The sequence below is a fragment of the Cygnus olor genome, chromosome 2 (assembly GCF_009769625.2).
Source record: "Cygnus olor isolate bCygOlo1 chromosome 2, bCygOlo1.pri.v2, whole genome shotgun sequence".
Lineage (NCBI taxonomy): Eukaryota > Metazoa > Chordata > Aves > Anseriformes > Anatidae > Cygnus > Cygnus olor.
Window position 1 is genome coordinate 69,507,285 of NC_049170.1, and position 22,676 is coordinate 69,529,960.

Here is a 22,676-nt window from a genome sequence, read left to right on the forward strand (position 1 = left end):
GATACATGTGTACTCCTAAAAAAAATAAAAAAATAAAATAAAAAAAAAGGGTATTTAGGACAGTTGTGCTCAAAACTCAAAACTTTGAATACAGTGAGTGTATTCTAAAAAGGTCAAATTTTCCATGTTCCAGATTTTTATGTCTGTGCTAGTACCTGTGTTTGTAGAAAAAGTGTCAGGATAGTTTCGATCATGAAGAATTTTATGTTAAAAAATATTATCTTGTATGTTCATGTTGCTTATTGCCAACACCTAACTTCTTAGAAATTTTAGTACTTTTCACATGATATGTAAAGTATTCTTGTGAGACCCCACCTGAAGAATTGTGTTTGACTCTGGGGCCCCCAGCATAAGAAAGACATGCACCTGATGAATTGGGTCCAGAGGTGGGCCACAAAGATAATCAGAGGACTGGAGCACCTCTCCTGTGAAGAGAGGCTGAGAGAGCTGAGGCTGTTTAGCCTAGAGAAGAGAAGGTTCCATGGAGATCTTATAGTGGCCCTCCAGTATTTTAAAGGGTGCCTACAGGAAAGATGGGGAAGAATTCTTGATATAGAATTATAGCGATAATTCTGTATAGCGATAGTACAAGGGGTAATGGTTTTAAACTAGAACAGGGCAGATTTAGATTAGATTTAAGGAAGAAATCCTTTACCGAGGATGGTGGGGCACTGGAATTGGTTGCCCAGAAAAGTTGTGCATGCTTCATCCCTGGAAGTGTTCAAGGCCAAGTCAAATGGGGCATTGGGCAACCTGGTCTAGTGGAAGGTGTCCCTGCCTATGGCAGGGGTGTTGGAACGAGATGGTCTTTGAGGTCTCTTCCCACCCAAATCATTCTACATTTCTGTGTTTATCTACTGCAGAGGTACTGATATCACTACATTTGTCAGTGCATTTGTATCTATTTTCACAGTACCTTGGTGCCTTAGTAGACACTGGGAATATTATTTTAATATGGGAATATTAAAAAACTTTATATATAGTACTATTCCTTTTTCCCCAAACACATAGAGGTTGACTTTTGGTCTGTTTTCTGTCCTGATAGCTGACATATAGAAACATCTTTCTTCTTTCTTCCATTCACATGGTGAACATAGGTAAGGACAAAAGGTTACAGAAAAAAAATAAATAAATAAAAATAAGAATCAGTTATCCCAAATGCAGAAACCATCTGAAGCTCCACTAGTAATGGTAACACAGTCCCTCACTAGGGGAACTGATGGACTAATTCTATGTGCATTATTTACATATGCACTAACTTCCTATATTTTCTTGAACATATCTCAACACACCAGGAAAGGAAAACAGGAGGTGGCTCTTACATGTTAGGAATGGATTATCTGCATTTCACACTTCAGTCTTAAAAGCAATCTTAAAGTTTAAGCCTGGAAAAAACAGGATCCTTATGATCAAGTATATGGCTTAATCATGTAAAAGTTGGAATGAAATTTAAAATAAAGTTGTTGAAATAAATATGACTGAGATTCATGCCTCAGTGAACATTTACTGTCAAGATACACACCCACCATTGATTATAACTCTCTTCTGAGAAAATATGAACAAGTCCTTAAAGAAAAGACATTGAGAGAACCACCAATATGAAGTAGGTTCAAAAAAGAATCAGAAAAATCAGATTCCAGACAGCATTACATCTTGTCATATAATATACCTCTGAATAAAACATCCTGAAATAAAATGTAGGAGAAAAAAAATATTTTTTTCCACCTGTCGTCAAAGTAAAATTTATTTTTCTAATCTTTCCTTTATGGGAATGACTCTGAGTACCTTCATGGAGGTCCAGGACCTTAAAAGAGAAGTTGTGGCAACCATTTTTGATGTCACCAAAGGTGAGTAAATTTAAGCTACTGAAAGCACTAAAAGAGGAAATGTACACGTCTTATAAAAGAAGTACTAAGATTAAAAATGAAAAAGCAGGGCAGCCTAGATAAAATCAATATGAGTTTTCCCAGGGTGTTCTTTTAAAAACATTATTTTGTTTCTTCCTTGACCACAATATATACAGAAAATAGGCATTTCTATGATTCATAATCCCAAAATTTTTACCTCCACGAAGTTGTTCTTGAAGACTCAGAAGCTGAATGGATTTAATACTAGAACATTTATAATGGCAAATCACACATCTTTAGCATCACAGAGTTAGGGAAGCATTTAGCACTGCCTATAAATACTACTAAAGGCAAAACCATGAATTACTCTTATAGTCACAGAAAACAAATTTAAATTCTGCAGTAGTATTCATGAAGAAAGTTTTGCAGTATAGGTCTTAGCAATCAGTGTTAGCATGGATCTGGCTCTTGGACACTGGACAAATTACAGAAATGACACAGTGAAGGCATGGAAAAAATGGAGAATATATGCAGATAAAAATAATAGAAACAAAACTGTAAGCTGAATAGGACAAGCCTTAAGATTTAAAATTGGACTTTATCCACCTCTAGCACTAGGAAAAGAATATAAAGATGATCCTTTTTTTCCCCCCTTTTTCTTTCTTCATTTGTTACTGTAATGTACAACATTTACCTCAAGTTGTCTAAACTCAGGAAAAAGTCATCCCCATGGATAACATATATTTGCAGGCAAGACACAGGAAAAGCCTTTGTAAGAACTTCTTAGGAGCAACAGCCATGCAGGAAAGCAAGACACACAGTAGAAGCTGACCATTCTTATGACTTAAATCAGAAAAGAGATATCTAAGAATTTGCTACCAATTAAATCTGGAATGCATGCCAGCTTTTACACATGCAAAAAAAATGGCACAGCGAAGGAAAAAAATTGCAAGCTAAACTGAAATTGGGAGATTGCAATAAAACAGAATCAAGACTTGAGGCAATTGCATATTATGGGACTTATTTAGGACAAGAGGAGCGAAATAATTCCAGAAGGCACAGGAACAAATATACAAATTAAAGGAAGTAAAAGGATTTTAAGAACATACAGAGATTCAACATGTCAGTGAAGTGCATGATGAGTGAATGCTTAAAGCATGTTTGGACAAAATCTGTATATCCAGAGGCAGTACTACAGAAAAGAAGCAGAACCCAACTGACAAGTAGACCCTGCCTTTCTATTGAGGGTCATCATGACACCATAAAACAAAATTATTTTTTTTTCTTTATATGATTTCAAGTTGAAGATAAAAGAAAAAAAAAGATAAATAATAAAAACACACGCAAAAAAAAAAAAAAACACAGAAATTAATTTAATTTGCTCCCAGAATCTTCTTAATATTTTCTAATAACTAATTACTCACATGCAGCCTGACTTCCAGATTTCCATCTCAAGACACAGTTTTTACAACTCTTTTATAAGCCAGCATGACTGAAGAGACAGACACAGTCCACCCTGTTGGACTGTGGTCCTAGATGGGATTTGCTGTCTTTACCCCCAGTAAAAACTGACGTAATCAAAGGCTGAGAATCTTCTGAATGCCAGGGAGACTCTGAAATAAACTACCTCTTTATTTCAATGAGATGGGCTGCTACAGATCTACCATTTTGCCCAGTAGAAGGAAGAGCGAAGGCTCTTCTGCCAGTGGGAGCAACTTGTTTTCACTCTGGAGTCTCTCATACAAGTTCAATAGCATTTGATTTTCTAATGACAGTTTAAGATGATATAAACACACATGCATACAGAGCATTGTGTGCTTTATGTAATAACAAACTTCATTTCTTCTTTAAAACAAAAGACTATTTTTTTAAAAAGTTAACTAGCTTAGTAAGTCTTCACACCATAACTTTAAAGCTTTTAAGAAACTTCTCATCATGCTTCACCCCACCAAATAAACAAATACGAAAAAACAACACCCAAAAGAACAGCCAAACAAAAGGAACCTTCACTCAAGATTGTTACAGAAGTTCAGAAGGGCAGAGTGTTTTTTCTTAGGTATACAACACCCTCTGTGAAACTACCTCAGCCAAGTGTGAAAAGCTGTCTCACTTATAAGTAACCCAGAGGAAGAAAAAACAAACAAACAAACAAACAAACAAAAAACAGTAAAATTATCAGAAATCATATCTTGCAAGTGGCAACAATTATGTTGTTGGCATCCTTTTGCAAAGAACAGCATAAAAAAAAACAAACACCACCTTTAAATTAAAAGTGAGCACTTAGAAATTAGAGCATTGTCATGTAGGATATCTGTGAATCAGGCTGCAAAAAAAAATTAAGCAGATGAGTGTTACTGTCAATCACCAATGATGTGCAATATCACTATAGGAATCTATATTAATATTACCTATCGTGTGCTGAACTGATAATGACAAATAATAAAGTCCATTTATCTGCTAAATAGTACAAAAAACTCCCCCAAAATAACAGATTTAATTTTGTAAAGAATAGTGATGTTAGAAGAAATCAAACAATCACGTTTACTCTAAGCAATAATCGTTTACTGATGACAACTGAATCTTACAATATATACTATATAAATTTCATACAAGTTACCTTCAAGCATTCAGTAGCTCATCTGAATTTAACAGCAATTTCCAAAAATCATAGAATAAATTTTATTCTGTACCTTTTCCACAAATTAATGTGTATGTACTTTTTGAGGTGGAGTATAGAGAATGAAGAGCAGAGCTTCCCACAAAGGTGGAGAAAATTCATTCTAGAATAATAATTTATTACCTTTGTCTTTGTTGATGTAATAATGTTTAATAGTACGTGTACTTTTACACTGACGTCTTACAATGAGAGGGTCAAATCAGCTCAATAAAGCTGGAAGACTAGCACAAGTGTCTGTGCTTGTCTATAAATATTACATAGCAGACTTTTCATGAGTGAGAGTGTGAAGGGATATTCCTGAAAAGGAATGCAAATTTACCATGAGGGAAAACATCAGAAAATTGAAAAAGCTATATGAGTTCAAACACCTATGAGTGTAAAAAGTAAAACTTAAATCAGGGAGACGTCAACGCTTTATATTTCAATATGGTTCAGAAGAATAGAACCAGAAAACAAATCACATACATATATGAAGCGTCTTAAACAGATGTTTTTATCAAAAACTGTATGGATTATTACAAGACAGTTATTATATTTGTGAAGCATTTGTTAAGTGCTTACATAAAATGCAGATTAGGCATTTGATTAGTTTGCCACAATTCTCTGAACTCTCTCCAAAAACCTAACAACATCTTGTAGATGGCATACTCTTTATGACACAGCTGAAAAGAGATAATAAATAATATGGCAAGATGGAAAGTATTACAAAGTTAAAACTGAGTCTTTGGATTGTGCCATGTATTTTCTTGTGTTTCCTAAAGTATATACCATTGGATGCAATGGCATATTGGTGTTCTTGCACCCCTGAATCTTCTGGTACTAACCATTAGTGAAGATAGGCTACCAAGCTGACGGTCTTAAGGTCTGACCTACTTATAAGCCTGTCATTTTTGCATATGCCAGACCACCTCCAACGACAGATCACTTCCTCTAAATCTAAATCTCTTCAGCCCAAAAAGATGTTGCCAACTCCCTCCTCCTAACAGTAAGTCTGTTTTTTAGCTGAACTAGCAGAGACCTATTGTGATTGTTGTCTCTGTCACAGAACTTCACTGAAATTGCATCTTGCCGAAAGACAAGACACTCTTTATCAATATTCACTAATAATTGTAATGTTTAAGCTCCACATTCAAAGTACTTTACACAGGCTACATAGCTTTGCCAATATTTCCCAATATAATCGTAATTTTGCATGTGGCAAAAACCAGTTGGAGAAAGTAAGCTATTTGCTTATTATCAGAGAGCTGAATTCTGGATCAGAGACAACGCACAAGTTCCTACTTTTGAGCGATGGGGAACATTTGCTCACATTCAGTAGTTTGACAGACAAAGTGTTACAGTGCATCCCAGATGTGGTCTGCTGCTGGCTACAAATAAGTGGCAGTGACTTTGCAAACTTTGCAGACATCCATGGCAAAAAGAAACAGGAGTATGAGTGTTTTCACACAAAGATTAAGCACCCTGTTGACAAATGCTCTGTAGCAAAGATGGCCTCTGGGTGGCCCAGCCACCCACTACACTAATGCATCAGGGACAATTTCACTTTGCAGACACAGGATCATGCCAGCATGCAAAGGAAGGAGACTATTGCCTCTTCATGAGCTCTCACATCATGGTCACCTCTCAATCCATCAAACAGATTTGAACAGAAAGCTGCCAAAAACAGTAGTGCGCTATTGCTGTAAGTCTGCTAATTCCCTATGCACTGTTTAATTATATGAACAGCTCAGGATACTAATCAACATTTCACATCATGATGATGCTGTTATAAATGTAATTATGAAAGCAACGTGAATAATTTCATCAACTACCATATTTCAAACTGTCTAGTTCTCTCCACTCCCACTGTTGGCAACATACTATGGGGCTGCTCAGCACTTCTGGCAATTAGGCCACTTATATATGACAAGTTTGTACTTAAAAGCAGAATCCTGCAAACCTGAATCAAGTAGAAACTAACTTTGATGTCAGTTGTAGTTTTGCCAGAATTAGGACTGCAGTATTTAAGCCACTGTGTGCTGAGGTTTCTTAACAGAAATGTTTGAAATATTTGATTTTGAAATTGTGAATCCATTAGCCAAATGGCAGGAAGTAAGTCTGCCAGTGGCCCTATACACACAGTGTCAATAACTATCCATTCTTTCTTTCTGCTTCTCGCTATTTGTAATCCAGTGGTATTTGGCAGGCTACAAAAGGGAGAGTAGCCACGTCAGCTATGTGCTTTACAAATAAGGGAAAAAGAGAGGCCGGGTCTCAGACAATACATAATCTAGAATTATGGAAGGAAAAGACAGGAGGTGAGAGGTTATATAGACAAACAGCTCCTCCACTGGAGAAAAAAAAAAAAAAAAAGTAAAAAAAAAAAGTCATGGGTTAGAGTTGTTTTCAACAGTACCAGTGAAATCAGATTTTAAAAACTGCCTGCCTTTTGCTTCCTTGTCCTGGTACCCAAACCAGTATGTTCCTGCTCCTCCTTTTTCCCCACCTGTCTACCCTCTCCTCTGTTCAGGCTGTGCCTTTGTCATTGTTGATTTCGGCTTCACAGTAGATGACACAAGTGAAGGCAAGCAGAAGCCCACCAGAGCAAGTGGTTTTAAATAATAGTTATGACTCAGTGCTAACCACAGATTGACTACTGACATTGTGTTGGGTGATGTGAGCAGTCCTCAGGCTGTGCATGTCGCTTATCTGTGCATGTCGTTTGTTCACCACACTGAAACCCTCAGGCCATGTCAATGCAATGCTGAAAAAGAGAGAGGAGAGGAGCGGAGCAGAGCGGAGCAGAGCGGAGAGGAGAGGAGAGGGGAGGAGAGGGGAGGGGAGGGGAGAAAAAGAACCCTGAGCTCAAATCCACCCCCCAGCATGCTCCTACATATTAAGATGTGTCCAGAGTGCGGTTAGCCGTGTAAATGCAACCATCATCGTACACAACAGCAGTAAAGGACATTTGGGGTCTGATTCAGGTGCCTAGGAGCCGACCTGTACAATTTACTGGGTGTTTTTAAATCTTGTGAACACTGCACTTATAAATAATAAAATCTCAGAACATTCCCACCAACTACTGTTTCTATTTACAATTGATGGAGTTTTGCTGAGCTAAAACCCACGGTGTCATTTCTTTATTAGTTTTGTGTATTGCATTTTCATGTGCACATGCTACAGCAAATATAAATTAAGAAGTTTAAGTAAATATATTATGCAGATGAAAAATAAAATCCATGAGAAAAAAAGAAGAAGAAGGAGAAGAAAGAACAAGGAGAAGAAAGAACAAGGAGAAGGAGAAGGAGAAGGAGAAGGAGAAGGAGAAGGAGAAGGAGAAGGAGAAGGAGAAGGAGAAGGAGAAGGAGAAGAATGACTGGCATATTATGCTTGACTCAGGCTATCACTATGAATTGTATAAAGATATTAACACAAATTTTTATTCAGAGATCCCACAAGGGAAGTACACAGAAGCTGGCTTTTTAAATAAGAACTATATTAAGCTCAAGAACATCTTTAAATTATTTTTTATATTTATATCCAATATAATGACAATTTTCTGAGTTACGAATGACCTTAAAATAGGAAGCCTGAATTACACATATAGCTGGGGGATAAGATTCAGATGAATCTTAAAGAAGCATGAACTTATGACTAAATTAAAATAAACACATCATTAAATGTATGAAAACAGTCTATTTCATTGAAGTACAACTTTTCTTGAAGGTAGATTTGGTTTGGAGCAGAAGCAAAAAAAAAAAAGAAAACTGTAATTGTATTTTTTAATGAAATGTATGATTTCAGAATCATGTCAGGGAGTTTGTAGTATATGAATATGACTTATACTTCTTATAGCTACACGTGTTGATTAGCCTTACCATTATAAATCTTATTTTTATGATTCCTAACTATGTGTAAAGTTTCACAGCATGGCAGAAGCTGTCAATGGAAGATCTCACCTCGATAGTGCACTCCCAGTTTTTTGCCCTGTTTTTAGACTTTAAAATGCTTTTAAAGAAAGTTAGGCTATGATTAAGTGGAAGGGAGGCAACAATTAAAAGTCTATCATTCCCATGTGCTTTCTGCTCTTGTGTAACGAATAAAGAATTTATGGGTGTGATTCTCAGTTTTATGTTAGTGAAACTGCAATGATTCCAGTGGAGTTATTTTGAGTTACAGCCACAGTGAAAGGAGAATCAGGACCTATTGTACTAAATAAATTTAATACACTATACACAGTCCCACTAGATTCAGCTTTAAAGAGAAATAACACAAAACAAAACAAAAAAGAAGCAAAGTGAACATCCACAAGAGTTCTGCAATAACATTTAGCAAACAAATATTATTCTGAATTTCCACATTTCCTTGACATTCAAGAAAAACTCTACTGAAAAACTCAAAGTATCCACAGAAAAAGTGTGTGGTATCTTAGCCTCATAAAGGCAACAGGGAAGTCAAACTTTGCAATGTATGGATGACTGTATACAGGATCAAAGAAAACACAGAAATGTTTCTTGCTTAAACAATAGAACCAAGCAGATTTTCTTAAGGCTTGTATGATTAAAATTAACGCTTTTGAATTTTTATACTTAATAGCAGGTTTCATTACTCCTTTTCCTTAGCAGGAGTAGTAACAATAACATTGAACTGCTTTTAAATAGCAATGGTCTTAATGTTAACACTGTCCCATCACACCAAGCACTGGCATTGTGCAGACCTCAGAAGAATGCACATTATTATACAGGCTTATTATTTTCTCATGCTTTGGTTCAATGAGACTATTTATTTATTGGTCAAGGCAAGAAAGACTGTGTACAAGTCTTAATACAAGCAATGCTTTACCTGTTCCGGGTTACCCTTGTGAAGCTCTTTTGTTTCCACAGGAACAGCTCTAGATTAGATAGATCTAGATTAGATTAGATTAGATAGATAGAACCGTACCTGCTGATGCTGAATGTGGCTGAGGAAAGGATCTTAGACTTGGGACTTCAAGTCTCCACATTCATTGTCAATGGTGCGATGTCAACAACCTGACCAAACAAGTGCTGTGCTCCACACACGGTACCTGTGATCCCTCTCTCTTTCACAAGCCATATGACATCAGCCTGTCAAGGGAAATGAAGGAATACTGTACGTTGAAGCTTCAGAGAATAAAGCTACTGTTACCTTCAGCCACATCAGAAATTCTGCTTGCATGTATCAGAAGGTGGTGGGCAGATATGGAGTAAAGCAAAGCTCACCAGTCCAGGTAAGCATTTATTTGGGAATGGCTGGTCATTCACACATACCTAAATTCAAGGAGAAATCCACAGATGAACAAGACTGCATAGGGCACTAGACTCAGCATTTATAAAGGAACCATAACACTGCAATATATCAAACCGTGTCCCTGTAAAGTCAGCTTCTTTGCTGAGGAGAATTTAATTTAACCATAAACAGTAGAGAGAGAAGACTTTGCTTTTCTAGTAAGCTCTACCACAATGTGAAGGGAAAAGTGAAATGAGAGAAAAGTTTGTGTGGCATTTCTGTTTTATATCAATGTGGTTTTTATGAGAGAAACATGAAAACATGAACTTATTTCACTCGCTTTTAGTCTGATCAATCTCATGCACCATTTCTGCAGGTTAAATTTCAAAAAACTGTTTTAATTGAACTTTACAAACAAGTAGAGACTGTGTCAGGTTGTGAAACCCACAGCCCTTTTCTTAATTTCACTCTCATGTTTGTGACAGATAAGGAGAAAGCTCAAGTAATTTCAACTGGACATCATTTTCTGTGGGAGAAATACAGAACAGGTGATGTAAATAGAGCAGCCTCATTGTTTTTTATCTGACTACAAAGATCAAGATATAGGGATTCTCAAAGTGTGTTATTTTAAATTTGGAAAAACCACACTGACAACACAGAGCATTTCAGTCATAACTAAAAATTATGTACTAACATAGCTTTAATAAATCATTTAACAAATGTTTAAACATTTTAGACAATACAAATTGGTATTTAATACGTAGCTAAAAATAAAGGCCTCCATCCAGAAAAGGAAATTTAACTGCTCAAAAGATGTTGAGCTCACAGAGTTTGTGAGCTCACAGAGTTTGTTTTTAAGCTGAAGGTATCAGCCAATGACATGTGATTCCATGGAAGGACCTTTCTTGAAAAGTTGGATCCAATCAGATTGCTTCCCTGAAATATTCAGAAATAGAGTATCTGAATTCAAGCAGCTTCAGCTTATTCCCAACATTTGTAAACAGCTTGAAGCATTTGGATAAATATAGTTCTATGCAATCATCATCAAAATTGCAATGCCAAAAATTTGGCTGGCTGAACATAATGCCTCAGGTACATGAGCCCTTTTTCTTCTCCAAGTTGCGATCCCTTTCTTGCTTAATTTAAATGAGCAGTCAGAATAAATATGAAGAATATTTTGTGGCTGAATGCAGAAAATATTGAACACTAAAAATAATACATACGTTGTCTAGATTCTCCTGAGTAGCTCTCCAGGTTTCATTGCAGCTTTTGAATGTAAAGTCCACAGTGTGGAAATGCTGAAGTTTAATATGCTTTTATAGAAGCTCCTTGTCACCTTCTGCTGAACAAATTCTGGAAAACAACATTCTTGAACATTTCCCTAGTCTCACAATAAAATCAGTAAATAAATAAATATATGTAAATTTGCATCATAGGCAAGCACAACCCTTTACATAACGTTCCCACCAATATTTTGGTACGCGTCCCTCTTAAGAATACTTTAAAAAGTGAAGGAGTTTGTGATATATGCAAATCTGATCACACAAAAATTTGCCCATGGGATGACTGGCCTAAAACCTGTTTGCAAAAGTCCTTAAGTAATCTGCGGGAAAGTAACAATGCCTCGCGAGCAAGGTGATCTATCAAAAACTGCAAACAAATAAGTAGATGAAGACACACTCAAAAGAGTTTGCAAAACAATTGCAGACTTTAATGCATCTTTCCATGCAGGTTTTGTAACCAATTTCAAGCTAAGATTCATTTCAAACCACTCCTCCTCCCTCCAAAACAAAAAATGTGGTAAATTCACCAGATGCATTATTTACCACATCTGTCACCTTGCTGTCAACTCCTAACACTTTTTTTTCCCCACTGCTATCAAAAAGTTCAAAAGGGACGATCATCTGATTTTTCTTGACAATCCTTTCTCTATTTCCCAATCTGCAAGCACATGTATTTGACATATTTAGCTCTGGCTGGTTTGTTTCAGGTTTGATACTTTTCAGAGGTTTACTGTATGTGTGTTACCATATATGTCTCAATATGTATTTAAAAAAAAAAAAAAAAAAAAAGGAAAGAAAGAAAGGGGAAAAAATCATTTTGTTTCAAATAATGAGCATGTGCACCTTTTTGCCTCAGGCCTTTATACACAATTTAGCCAGAAAGCCAGGGCAGATCATGATTTAGCATTTGACATCTCTTGCCTTCAGGCCAGGGGAGACTAATACAGATTTCTGACTCTGAGCACACCATGGAAAAAAAAAAGTGTGAGAGAGAGAGGCCTTTTATTGACTAAATGATAAAGAGGTTTGTAATGATAAATAACAGTCATTTTATTGTGGAATTCCCCAGAAAAGATGCATTCTGCAGTGTCTGAAGAAGCCTAAAAGCCAAAGCTGGTTCCCTGTGGATCCAAACCTGTTAAGCTCCAATCTTTCTGGGCAGAAATAGAGGTCGCAAATTGCATAGGACCTGCACTATTAAAACTGTATAAGCATGATACATAATCACTGCTGCATCCAGGACGGTTAGCACTAAGAGGATTAGCTGAAGGCTGCTTCTGGTTCTCTCTCCCCCAGCCTGCATCTAAAACAAGCCTGGTGCAAACCCAGCCTGCTTGAGAATTTTCTGCCAGCTTTGATCGATAGTTTAATTGTAAACTTTGGGAGCAATAATGGATAATTCGGCTTGAACCGTCCATTATAAGCACTGCTGCTGAGGATGCAGCCTTCAAAATTAAACAAGAGTTGTGTAATATTATTACATTTGTACCGCTCACCTACAGTTAAATTCCATTTACAAATACTGTCTTGACAATGTATGGAGTTCAATAAACATAAGCCCAGGTGGGTTGAGTGGGGAAAGGAAAGAGGAAAGAAGTTGAAGACAATTATTTGCCATCTATTCTGGAAATATTTTTATTTTGACTTCACATACTGTAACACACAGAAATGGAAATAGAGAGACAAGGCAGATACAGTTTCAAGGATAGAGCTTAGCTGTGGTTACTGTTTCGACTGCTGCAACATGATGGCGATATACTTAAATCCCGTCAAATGAGGTAGCTCTGGAGAGATGCTGGAATGAGAGTACTGCTGGGAAAATAGTCTGGAGAGGTGGTAAATATGCATTGCTCAGACCACATTGCCCATGTAGACATAACCAAATTTTTATTAGTACCTAAACCAGTTCATTGATCTAGACTGGATAAAGCTGTGCTAGTATATGGGTCATTTTCTATAACACAAGAAGGCAAAACAGCATTCTGTGGTTTAAAAATATATACATAGCAGTAATAATAATAATAAAAACACCCTGCCTTGGAAGATGAATAGACAAAATGGACAGGAATTTAGCTATCAAGCTTTCTGGCAGTATTATATATGCAGACTTCTTCGTGCCCGGCTAGTATACAGCTAAACGCAGAGCATTCTCACTGCCTGTCTTACCACATGGTAAGACACTGGACAGAAAACTATCTAACATGCAAAAATGAGCAAAAAAACAAGAGGCTTATGTTTGTTTGGAAGTCTAAAGCTCCACTTGAAAAACGAACTGAGGAGAAAACAAAATGTAGCAGTTCAATAGGTAGGATTTTCAGGCCAGGAAGTTACTGAGCTTGGCACATGAAGCCAAATAACATTAATCTCTGCAACAGCACAGCACTTGCTCTGTGAGCAAGCCATGCCTTCACAATGGCTCTAATTTTCATCTCTTCAGAAGTTTTCAAGGAAATCTTCATCACATTCCACTCCTTTTTCTTTTACAGCAAAGATATATTTGTTCCATCTGTAATAACTTTATAAAATGATGCAGATGTTGGCATCATAGTAACTACAGGTTTTTAGCCTTTTACTGTGGTTTTCTCTTTTGGGAGAATGAAGTAAATTAAGGTTTTCTTTGCTGATCATCAGTTTATAATGCTACCGTAAAGCTGCCAACTCCAACAGAGAACTGTGCAAACACAAAGTTACATCAGCAAAGAATTCTAGGTGGTAAAACAGACCAGAGTTTGCAAATGTGAACTGCATTGCAGGGGATCTAGGAAATACCTACGGATCTGATGGTGTATGCTCAAAGAGAATCAAAACTAATATCAACTGATATCATCAGTACAAGTTCAGGACTCTAAGGTCAGGTATTTTGGGATGGACAAAAAGCAGAATCTGTAAGTAACGCATAATTTGTACTTTGCATTCACATGCAAATCTCAAGTACAAGCATGCACTTCCCCAAAGGAAGGATTACAGGCTAGGAAATGGTACAGACCAGAATCTGACATTCTATTGGATTCTTCATGTTTTGTAGGCTACCCCTCTAAATTTCATGTATTGTCATATTGAATAATGTACTAATCAAGGCAAATTGATCAGTGCTACACTCTGTAAGCTATTTAGAGCTATTTATCTCAACCTTAGAGTTGAGACAGCTTTGCATTGAGAAGTATGGATCTGAGTCCTGGTGGTCTCTCCCTCTATGGGAAAAAAATAAAAATAAAAATTAAGAAAAAAAAAAAGCAGTATCTTAACCCTTCAAAGTTTTTGCTAAAGACCTCCTGCTAGACTGTGGAAAAGTTTCCATCTCCCTGTGTCTCAGTCAACTTGTTGTTAGCACAGCATACACAACAATTTCGTGTGTCTAGCAGAGCAGTTGTGATAATAAACAACATTAAAAATTGCGCTTTGATGTGCAGTTCAGTTTAATTTGAAATAATGAAAATGCCCCATGTAAAATGTCATGCCTGTGATAAATCCCTACCTTCTACCATTTTCCTGCTCCAGCTTCCACAGGTGGCTTAACCTTCACATTTCCACCTCAACTTATTTTACACTAAGCACTCAAATACATAAACATGTACAAACTGTGATTTGCACCAAGCTAATAATACATTGGTTTATAGCTGGTTAAGCAAAACTTGGATTCATTTAAGAGTGCTATTTGTTTTTTCTATTTAGACATTTTTTTTGCCACATCTTTAACCTGATCAAGAAAATTTTAAGACAATGTGACATAGTTATTTATCAACAAATGCAAGCCAGCTTACGAGCAATTCCACTTGGCAAAGGATGCTTCACAGTTAAAAATGTAAATGTACTGGGGTTGACGATATACAGCTGTTTAGCAGAACACTGCGGCTGCCTAATAAATAGAATTAAAACCAAGAGAGTCCAAAGTGTTTTCCAGCTTTTGTGGGTCCTTCACACAAAAAGAGATTAAAGCAGAACTCTTTGTGAGAAAATAAGGTGGATGCTCTGCTTGGCCTAGTTACCGTGGTGACTGACACAGTTCAATCTATTAAATTGTGTCCTGTGGTCATAAGCCATCAATCTGTGCTCAACAAACAAGGATAAGTAGTTAGCATCCCTCAGAATGGAGACAATGTTATCCTATTTAGTGATTTAGTAAATGCTGGAGATTTCCTCCTCCCCTTCCCGAGAAACAGATTCAGGACAATGTGTAATGTTTGAAGGGGAAAAAGTAAGCTATGTAATAAGTTAAGTCCTTTCGGTCATTTAAGTATCAGAATAGTTCATTTTTTTAGGATTCTTCAGCTTTGCTTAGAACAGAACATAACCTACATAAGCCAACTGAAAGATCATGATTCCCTTTAATGACTCTCCCTCTTTTTTCTGCTTCTTGAGGGGAACCATCACCCTCAGGACTATCCCCTCCCCTTTCCTCTTCTGTTTTTCCTGGTTTGCCAAATTCCTGCAATTTACCTTTATCAGAAAGCTCAACTGAGTTGTAATAAAAAGACATACAAAACCAATCTGACAAAGATAACCACAGATAAGTATTCAGTGCATATAGGCTCACTCCATATAGGAGAAGACCTATCATCACCCAAAGCTCTGGGTTAGTTGAGATCTGGATGAGATCTGGTCCCTCAAAGCCTTCATCTCTCTCTCACACTTGGTTCATAGGGAATGTCTGCAGCCCTCTTTCAGTCAAAGCTGGGTATTGGAGTGGTTACAAAAACATTTCAGAGGGACAAGTGTTCTGCTCTTTCTCAGTAGTCTCACATTCATGTGAAATGAACTAAACTACCATTTGCAATTGTGGAGTTTCTTATTCCCAATTCTCCTTGGCTCTCAATAGCATTTTTCTCAAGACTAATTTCATCTCAGTAAATCTGATAAGAGATTTAAAGAAATACACATTTTTGGTAGAGATATAGTATTCATGTAGGCATCCAGCCATCACTTTCAGAAAAAAAAAAAATATATATATATATATATAATTTTCTGCAAGCTCTTTAGTTTTCTGTTTGTAGAAAAACGTCTTGGCAGATGCTGGTTAATTGATATGCACACTTCCAAGGTCACTTTTTACGGTGAAATAAATATTTCTCTCTATTCCCTTTCTAAATCCCTGTGTTTCCCACATGCTGATATCTATGAGAACAGGACTGTGTGTTTGAAGCATGGGGTGACACTCAAATTTTCTCCAGCATACACCTTTCCTTGAAAAAGCTTTTTCCTAGCTAGACAGCAGTTCACTTTGACAGCACGCACACATGGAAGAATGAACAGCTTGGGAAAAAAAAAGTTGCAGAAATCTGGCTTGAAGAACAGATTCTGGTTTGGAAAGAGCTTCACTTGCTGGTAACAAGGTTTATAACCACAAGAAAACCATCACTAAAAAATACTAGCCTTGTGATTCACTGTTTAGGAGGATCTTGTTGCATAGCCCCCAGCTCTGGCTGAGCTCCACTGTCTTTATAAACCTATCATAAAACTCCGCTTGATTTTAACAGCATGAGTTATGCCAGTAATACTGTCTGCTTTTAAACCCCCTCCCAGAGTGCCATTATATCCAGATCAGATATGCACAATCAGCTGGATTTACTTGGCTACTTACTGTCCTTCAAAGTTTTGTAGCTTTGTTAGAAGAGGCTCATCTTTGGCTTCTCCAGCGCTCCTGCTTCCAATCACATGGTGGTGCTACAGGAGAAGCAGAAGGGACCAGTCCTTGTCGGGATGGGGAGCTTGTTTTCTGGAAATTATTAATGAAAAGGATAATCTAGAAATATATTTAGGCCAATCATACAGAAGTGCTGAGAGACAACTGACCAAACACTTTACTCACAATCCAGCACTTCATACCAACTCCATCATTTTTAGCATCAGTTCAAGTACAAAAGAATAACTGTGTAAAAGCCATGAAGAGGCCTTTAAATAGCTACCTTTAAAAGTGAAACGGGCTGTAACTTTTAGATTCAAGCATTTACTGCTATCTTACCCCAGAAAAAAGGCAGGCACATCAACTCAGTTTTGTTGATGCACATTAAACGAGATATTCCATACCCTGAAGATCTTAAAGTTGCACGACAAAAGAAAGTGGGTTGTAGAAGAAACAAACATCCTGGTAAACAAAAAATTTACATTTAACATCAGCTCCAAGAAGGGAGGTAGATCACTGCCACAGTTCTGCCAGACCTTTCTCAGAAATTCATAAAAGACTCATTAGCAGAGGCAGCAATGAAATGTGCTTAAAAGTTCTGAGCCAGGGCTTTGTCACATCTTTACCAGATCTTGTCAGTCACTTCAGAGAAGTCCTACAGAAATTAATCATCAAGGAGCATTTACATACATTTTGAAAAAATGTGAAGAGATAAAGAGGCAGTTAAATAACTTGCAGTGGAATTACACGGGATAAATCAAAACCATATAGATAGGCTATCTTTTGTTATATAGCATGTGTTGGTAAATTGTTTTCCATTGAAAAGTCTCTAAGATACTAGTTTTGGTACAGCTAATGTTCAAGTCTTGGTTAAATCACAGTGGGGAAAAATTCACAGCAGATTCTCCCTCTTGACATTTACCTCTCTGATTAAGCACTAAACAGTGAAGTGAGTCTTAGGAAAGCTGAGAAGACTGTTGTGCTAACACGTATGTGGGAGTCAGTATCCCAGTCTGAATGCTGAAACCTGCTGTATGCACACATCCACACTAAGGCCAATTTTCTTTGCATAATGCTTTTATGAAGATCAGTAACTGAAAGAAACAAATGTTGCTCTAAGCTCTGGCAATGCCTAGTCAAAAATCCTTTAGCAAAGAACTACTCACAAAAAGCAGACAATAATTCCCTCATGCTGACATCCACTTCCAGTCCTTACTGTAGTGGCAATTCACCTTCACATCTCTAAACATATTTCCACCTGTGGGCTGCGAAAAACTAGCATTTACTTTTGAGCAAAAATGAACTGACTTTAGAGCACAATAGAACTGTTTTTTCCCTTTCTGTGTGGGTGTTTCTTTACTTGAAAGAAAGCTAGTGTATAAAACACAAGGAAAGTATCTTTGATGTTTATGTGCCATTTTTAAATAAAGGCTCCCTCTCACATACTCAGAATTTTACCAAGAAGCAGCAATTACAGGATTATCTGTTACTTCAAGCATGAATTCTTTGGATGCTGTTCTTTGCCTTACTCTGTCACGTTAATAATTATGTTTTAAGCAGTTATGTTTTTTGTATATATAAACTGTAGTTCGGTATTAAATGTGCAATCACAGAGTTGCTCACCAAAAGGGAAGTTTGCTTTCTGTCCTGTGATAACAAGTTTTAGCAGGTATCTGATTAATGTAAAAATATTTCTTAAGTTTCTTTTCAGGAAGAAAGAGAGTAGACACAAGTGATGAATCTCTTAATGAGGTTTTGGTTTTGGCTTTCTCAAAGAGCTGATGAAGTAAGCATGTTTACTCCTCCATAAAAATTTGCATTTGGAATTTGGAAAAGCTGTTTTCAAGGCATTCAGAAAACCATGCAAGCACAAAGTAATTCTTATCAGGAAAACCACCAGCCTTTATTAGCATTCATGCCTTGATCAAAAAGATATCTATTTTTATCCATATATCTAACTGCAGCCTAACCATAGCTCAGAATCAAGGCATCTGGAGGCTGTCAGAAAAGCTGGTGGTGCTGGCAGTGCTGGGGGATGGAACTATGGCTGGTGGTGATCTGCGCAAAGGGACAGCACAGGCAGCCTACATGGCTGGAGCTGAACGGTACAGTAAAAGGCTCAAGTTGCCTTTGAGGTGCCCTATATATACATTGGGATAATGACATTCTCTAAGCCCAGTACTCTAGAAAAAAGTTGCATTCCTGTCATGTAACACAGAAGAAACTGGCCATTTATGTGATTTCATGGAAAGGGAGACACATAAATCCAAATATCTATAAATAAGACTGAAGTCCAAAGGCTGCAAAGGTACTTTGTCACCCCAGTCTTCTTTTGATCACCTTGGTAAGTTGGTCGCTGTATCTTTCAAATAATTTTGCTGTTAGAACAAACACACACATGGCTTCAAATGAAAAACGTATGGGGGGTGGAGCAGGAGTAATTGAACATGTTAAACAATACGTTTTTCCCCCTGTGATAGAGATATTTCAGAAATGCCAAGAGTTCCACTGTCTGAAATGCAAAAGACATTTGCTTCAACATTCTCTAAAAAAAGCTGTTCTTCCCAGAAGGACAGCTTTCATTTTAAAATGGGCCTAAAATAAACAAATATATGAATAAATTAATAGATAAATTAAATAAATAGATAAACTTACAAGCAAAATGGGACAACTCAGTATTTGCTGGGTATAGCACACTGGTTCACTGGAAACTTTTTTTTTTTTTCTTTAAGAGAACTGAAAGCATTCTCTGCTGCTTCAATCCATGAAAAACAAAATATCCTTTATTCACACCAACAGCTGTAACACCTGTGCAAGGCACAGAAATAGTATTGTTCTCTCCTTGAAGAAGCTGAGTACACAATAGTCCAGTGACTTACCCAAGATCACAGAAGAAGTCAATATTGTTGCAAAGAATTATTCCCTTCCGCTTTCCGTGTTAGTAGAAACTATTAACAGTGCCATGAGAAAAAGCTGTTATCTCATCCTGCTGTTCTCTGCAAACAAAAGAAAAATGCCCAAGTGAAACTAGAAATGGAGGTTGATCCTGTCAGAGCCATCTTGCATGCATCACGCTTACAATTTTGCATTCTGAGAGTGTTTTCTTGGTGGTGCTGCTGAGGATTTCTTAAACCTATGAAAGCATCAAGCATAGTCTTAATATCAAAACATTCCCTTGCTTAGGGACATGGTTTAGTGGTAGACATGGCAGTGCTAGGTTAGCAGTTGGATGATGATCTTGGCAGTCTTTTCCAGTCTAAGTGATTCTATGGTGCAGCAATACTTTACAACAGATAGAAGATTCCTTTTTACTCTGACTTGTGATATTTCCTTCTGAGATTTCCAGAGACATATTCAGTCTAAAATAAACAATTCCACCTACATGAGATCACACCTGTTTATATCACGTGAAAACAACCAGTATCAAAGCAAATAACTACTCTTCAACAGTAGCACATCCTGTAAAAACATTTCTTGGCAAAACAGGGAGATCAGGGTACCAGCAAAGACCTCCTTGACATGATCAAACGTGCACAAAGAGTTTCAGTGTGCCAATGATACACGCCTCTGTCTCTCTGCTGTAGTTCATCCTGCACACTAAATCTCTGCCCTGTAGGAATATTTGAAGGATAGTGACAGAAGGAGGCCTCTGAACTATTTCATCCTCTGTCTAGGAAAAAAAGAAAATCATACTATTGGGTAAAACTGTGCTTGATTTGCCAGGATCACTGTTTTTGCTGCTAAACAGCACAGCTTCATTGTTTCCCTTGGATCACTATTTTCACTTAAGCTCATGCAATATGATTTCAGGCACCTGAGAGGCACAAACCCTGTCTTAATTTCACATACGTGCACCATGTACCATCCTGAGATCTTAGTCTGTCCCTGGACTCCTGCATCCAACTACAGTCTCAGCAAGAAGGAGGAACAAATCTTACTTAGTTAAAAAGAAAGAGGATATCCCTCATTCTCCACCAAAAAAACAAACAAACAAAAAAAAAACGTCCACCATGCCTCACAAGTAGTTTGAGTAAGCTTTCCAGTTTGACCAAGAGGGAAATAGTAATTTCAGCTTTCATAATTTTGTACATACCTCCCAGAAACATTCCAGTTCTATCCTGACCGCAGAAACCCCTTGCTTTCCAACTACAGGCCTGAGTTAGCAAAGTCTGCACAGAAACAGCACTAAAATGAGACCACAACATTCATTTTTATCTTTGACTCTTGGCACTGCAACACAGGTCTGTAGAGATGCCACAAAGCCATCTTGAAAATATTTTCCAGAGGACAAGCTAAAATCTCTGCTTGACTGCTCTTTGTCCTGCAGACAGATTGATAGAGATAGCCTCTGTTCTTCAGTGTTTGCAGACTATGCGGAGGAAGCAGACATGTAATTTGCCTATAAAAGTATGAAAAAGTGATGGCAAAGTGAGGAGCTGATGATGTTCTGCCAGGGTTCCATACAGATTAGCACAGAATATGTAGCACATTTTCATTTGCATGAATATTTTGCCTGCAACAAGTAGCTCTGTTGAGGTAACTCAAAATGAGTGAAGACTGAAATGCACTCTTTTAAGGGGGAGAGCATCCCTTCAGAAAATATCAACAGTGGCACAGCCAGAGATCACCCTTTAGAAAAAAATCCCAGACAAAAATCCTCCCACACGGTTCTTGTATGGAGAGTACAGCCCTGTGTTTATGTCGGAATCTCCTTTTTATGAAGCGCTTTCTTGTGCAGAAATAGGAGACTGAGCTTCAGAATTAGGAAACTGAGCTTCGGGTGTCCTGGGAAAGCAAATGTGCAGGACACTTGGTTTTATTTCCCCAAAACAACCTACGTATCAGTAAGATGATACTGTGTAAACCTGCATACTGTGATGGACCATGGTGAAGAACAAGACCCAAGCTACTGCTACTGAAACTACCTCAGGAATGGTAGCCAGCAGTCATAGCAGAACATCACTGGCCTCCACACAGAGCTGCATGGGGTGTAAAACACCATGGGTTGAATGTATGAGGTGAGCAGAGCTGCTCAGAAAACTTTGCAAAACACACTAGTATCATAGCCAACTCCTCACAGCTCATGGTTCAGTCTTCCGTTTTGCCTGAGCTGGGCTGATCTAGTCTACTCTAAACCGGGCATGTACACTCAAGAAGACTTTACATGGTTTACTTTTCATTACCAGTAATGAAAAGAATGTCTAGTTCTAAGAATAGGCATGAAACAAGAATGTCCTCCCAAGTCAGCTTTTGTTGTAGCTCCATCCTAATTATTCCCTGCCTGTTGTCTGATTCTAAACAGCAAGTAATAAGTAATTCATGACATATTTGATGCATGTTTTGAGAATGTTGAAAAATGATGTTCACAAGTATCAGACAGTTTTTAAAGGAAGAATCCAGCAATCTTTTCTGAGAACTTCTGTGGTTCATCAGTTCCCTGTCAGACTTCCTGTCACAGTCAAAGAATTGACAAAAAATCCCATTACAACATGCAAAAAAGCAGTTTCTTCCTGCAATCATATTTTGTAAGTATTAAATCCAGACTACACAAACCAATTTGTCTGCAATAAATTCAATAGAGACACATAATGGTTGTAATAGATTATAGTTATGATAAAAAGTTATAGTAAAATGATAATTTCTAATTAAGTTATAATTCTATACCACAGGTTTCCATTTTCACTTTTTGATGTTAGGCAGTAACTCTATATACTCTATGGCAAATTCACACACATTGTCCATCTGCGAAAGAATCCTAACAACTATATATCGAATCACAATTAATGTGAGTAAACAAAAGCTATCTCTAGCAGTGGGTGTACTTCATGGCACAGCCTTGGTCTTGGTTATTCAGTCATCCAGAACTGTTCATTAGGAATTCCTTTTGGCCTGCATCCCTCAGTTTCCTTATTATGAAAATCATCAGGCCTACCAACGGTACAAGAAGGAAAATGTTGTGTGCCAGACCTTGGAAAGATACAGGATTCAAATTTTGCCTGAGGCACACATCTTGCCTCAGGACT